The sequence below is a fragment of the Sinocyclocheilus rhinocerous genome, unplaced genomic scaffold, assembly GCF_001515625.1.
Source record: "Sinocyclocheilus rhinocerous isolate Xijiao unplaced genomic scaffold, SAMN03320098_v1.1 scaffold993, whole genome shotgun sequence".
Classification (NCBI taxonomy): domain Eukaryota; kingdom Metazoa; phylum Chordata; class Actinopteri; order Cypriniformes; family Cyprinidae; genus Sinocyclocheilus; species Sinocyclocheilus rhinocerous.
In genome coordinates, this window is record NW_015639771.1 from 1834230 (window position 1) to 1838541 (window position 4312).

Consider the following 4312-nt stretch of genomic DNA (forward strand, 5'->3'; position numbering starts at 1 on the left):
CTGATCTACGTTCATCTTTATATAGATCAGTGAATTTGCCATTGTGATGTCATCTAGTGATATTTAGCTACCAGTTTTAGCTACTTTCAATTGAAAGCAGTTGGCAACACTGCAGTCCCAGCAGGACGAGACAAAACTAATAAAACCCATTACAAATGAGGCACATAAACTATGTTTAATGGAGCCACGAGGTCAGTGTGGCTGAGCCGAGCGTCTTAGAAACACTGAGCAAGGTAATTCATATAAGCACTCGCACCAGATGCACAGATGTCATTCCAGCAAGATGAAAATCATCTTACAGTAGTATTAAACAAAGATCACAGAGACACACAGAGACTGAATATATGAGCTCGCCATCAAATATGCTACATGGTTAAATATATATCTATCTATCTATCTATCTGTCTATCTATCTATCTATCTATCTATCTATCTATCTATCGATCTATCTATTAGTCCAACTTCAGAATTGGAATGGAAACTGATGATGCATGATTACGATAAAATAAATGGCTAAACTAATATATTTAAGCAATTGCATCACATTTATCGTGATTTATGCCACTCATCACTTTACTTTTAGGATCTACATAAAAATGTCATCTGTACATCTGGAATGATAAAGTTTTACAGAGAGGCTTTTGTGGATGCAAAAGAGCTTTTTATGTAAGTAATGCTTCAATTAGTGAAATTTACTAGCAATTTTCTGTGTGAAAATTGTTTCAAAATCCAACACCTTTTCAGTATAATCTTTTATTTTCCAGTAAAGGTGAACTAGACCCAAGGGAAATCATTAGCCTTTATCCAGGCTATGCCTGTTATGAGTGAAGACTTTGCACCTCAGACAACAGCAGTCAGCAATGCCAAGGACTTGTGGACATTAAGTCGAGACGACTGGCCGACATTTCAACAATACCTAATCTTTTTGGATGACTTCTTGAGAGAAGTCAGGCTAACAGGACAGGGCCAAATGTGTCCTCAGGACATTGACTCAGCACTTTTTAAGCTGTATTTGGAACAAGGTGAATATGGAAAACTGGACCAACTTGTGTCGTCGCAGAATAACTGTAACCTCCAAATGTGTGTGCCTGACTTGGAACAGCACTAAAGGTTTGTGCTCATCATTTAAGGCTACTTCAGCGTTTACAGGTTATTTTCTAGTGAGAAGCTAAACTAATTTGCTGCCATTTCAGGGTTTTCACACTTGGATTGCTCTATCAAAGTCAAGGCCAGCATTTCAATGCAATTCAGGTATCTTTGAATCTTTGAAAGATCCACAGAGCAATGACTAAAGATGAATCAGAAAGGAAAGTACATTTCTTTCTTTCTTTTTTTTAGACCTGAGTTAAAATTGTGGAGGAGCAGAGCGAGGACCCCTCACACATCAGCGTATTCCAGCACATAGTTAACACCCTCTCAAATCTGGAACATAAACCCATCATCTGGAAATTTGTTGACTGGGTTCTTCAGAGAGACCAAGAGGCAAGCATTTTAACTGTCATATCCTGTTTATCAACAGCAGAGGTCAGAGTTATACAGGTTTCATTAAGTCTAGCTTTGCAGTAAAATAAACACCATTATGTATCTAGACACTAGGAACAACCTTGCTATAATACTATTCATCAAAAGCTTGGGTTTTGTAAGATTTTTTTTGAATATCTTTGACAGAAGTGTCTTATGCTCACCAAGGCTGCATTTATTTGATCAAAAATACAGTAAAAGCAGTAATATTTTGAAATAATATTACAGTTTACAATAAATGATTGTCAATTTTAATACATTTTAAAATATTATTTATTCCTGTGATAGTAAAGCTGAATTTTCAGCATCATTACTTCAGTCTTCAGTGTCACATGATCCTTCAGAAATCATTCTAATATGCTGATTTGGTGAACAAGGAACATTTATTATTATCAATGTTGAAAACAGTTGTGCTGTTCAATATTTTTGTGGAAACCATGATGCATTTTGATGAATACAAAGTTTTAAAAGTGTAAAATCTCACTACTAAAGTTTTGAACAGTAGAGTTTATTGCATTTTAAGCATTGCATTTCTTTCTAAAACATGCTCTTTATTTTTGAAAACTTGAAACTTTATTTTAATATAGGCTGGAATACTGATCTTTACAAAGACGCATACAAGCAGCCATGTTACATTTGTAAGGAAGAAGTCCTTACCATTCTCACCAACTACTCAGTTGCTATGACTGTGTACTTATTTTCATATTTAGTCAATGAATTACACAGCAAGGTGACTTATCTATTTATAATTAATGACTGTTTTAAAGGGGCCATCGGGAGTCAAATTTACACTGATGTTTTGAAATATAAAATAGCTTTCATATATAGAACAGTGTTATTTTAGTATTATTTATATGCTGTTTTTATAGTTTTTATTAATATTTTGAATTAGCTTTTATTTTATAGTTTTTATTTTAATTTCAGTTTAATTTTTAGTCATTTTGTTATGTGCTTTTGACATTTTTGTCAATTTTGGTGTAATTTTATTTCAGTTAATAATTTTGCTACTTAAACTTAGACAATTTCATTAAGATTTTTTTAGTGAAACTAAGTTATAAAAACGACTCGTTCTGAACTTCTGCAGTTTTGTGGCACCGCATCAACACATGACTGTCCACGTTTACACATCAGAACTGGACAATCAGATACTTCATCCGGACATTCATAGTGATGCAATAAGGAGAAAGCAGGATAAATGCTATTATTTCTAAGTCTCAGGGCACATATTACAGAAAGTTAAGTCTCAAATTAAGACCTAACAAGTTTCAAACAGAAATCACCATGACTACTAAACAGATAGGACTCTATATTGGATGTTTTTGTAATATGGTCCCAGAAGAACCAACGATAAGAGTAAAATGTGTGTGAGTGTGTAAAACTGCTTCTCATACAACATGGAAAGTTTTTCAAAGGAAAAACAGCAAAAAATAAAGTTTTTTTTTTTTTTTTTGCTGGTCAGAGAGAGTATAATGATTGAGAAAAACTAAAGAACTTCTGTAATAATATATTACATGACCCCTTTACTGACAGTTTTCCATGACTGGACGTCTCATTAAAGAAGCACATTGTCTGTTCACAGGAGGAAAACATCATACCATGCTCATCACATCGTATGTCAAACAGATACTGCAGTCAATCGAGAATGACTACAACAATGAAACAAGCAAGCAAGAGATGAGACATAAACTACAGCAATTACTTTGGCAATCTTCTTTCTATAATGCCGATGTCATATATGGTGAGCACAATACATGCTGATAAAGACTTTGATAGGTTAATTACACCAATATACCTGAAATTCAAACTTAAAAGTGTTTGCTACTGTTGCAAGTGTTCATGGATGAAACAAACCGCTATACCCTTTATTGCCACAGACCAAATAACACCCTTGTTTCTTCATGTGGAGAAAGCAATTTTGCTCGGGAAGTCTGGTAAACACAAAAAGGCCCTGCAGGTTTTGGTCCATGAAGAAAAAGACCAGCAGGCTGCTGAAAGCTACTGTTGGAGGACCTCTGCTGGACGAGACAGGAAGTTCACGGAGGGAATGTTTCTCACCCTGCCTCAAATCTACGTCGAGTCCAGTCACCGTTTAATTGCAGCAGTGGTTCTGCTGAACAAAAATGCAGCGTCTTTTGATTTAGTCAGTGTTTTGAGGGTGCTGCCAGACTCCTGGTCTCTGAACTGGTGCTGCGGTTCCTGTGTGAATCACTGAGAGGAACGGTGCATGACAAAAGAATGAGAGGTCTGGAGATGAGCCTAGCCAAGGTGGAAACTCTAGGACACAAGCACGTCTTGGTGAGATGTACTATAAATGAAGCCATTTACATGCAAAAAAAAAAAAAGATCTCAAATATTCAATAAACCCAAACAGCAATGCTAATGTTATTCTTCATGCTCCCAGATGGAAGCAACGCATAAAAAAATCAGAGTTGACAGAGGATGTATTTGCCATTCATGCCAGAAACGTCTTACAGGGCCCGAGTTCCTGCGCAGGCCGACAGGAGAGCTGACACACATATCCTGTCACGGTGGAGAAAGCGGTCACTGAACAACAAAGACACAATTATTCACAACTATTCACATTTTCACTTTACATTTATACTCTTAGCAGATGCTGTTTCACTAGGTTGCCTACAATACAGGCAGTAATTACTTGGACAGTAAGGCAATTAAAAGCACAAATTGCTGAGAATAGATGACACATTCTAAGACACCAACAAAGCAGGCCACAAACACAAGCGGGAAACCCACAACAACTGCATTTATACTACACAGCAATATAGCTGGGATG

At 36.2% G+C, this 4312-nt stretch overlaps 1 pseudogene; it reads left to right on the forward strand.

Annotated features, from left to right (window-relative positions):
• The window catches only part of LOC107751789 (transforming growth factor-beta receptor-associated protein 1-like), a 7809-nt pseudogene extending 3740 nt beyond the window's left edge, over window positions 1-4069 (forward strand).
• The last annotated feature ends 243 nt before the right edge of the window (window positions 4070-4312 follow it).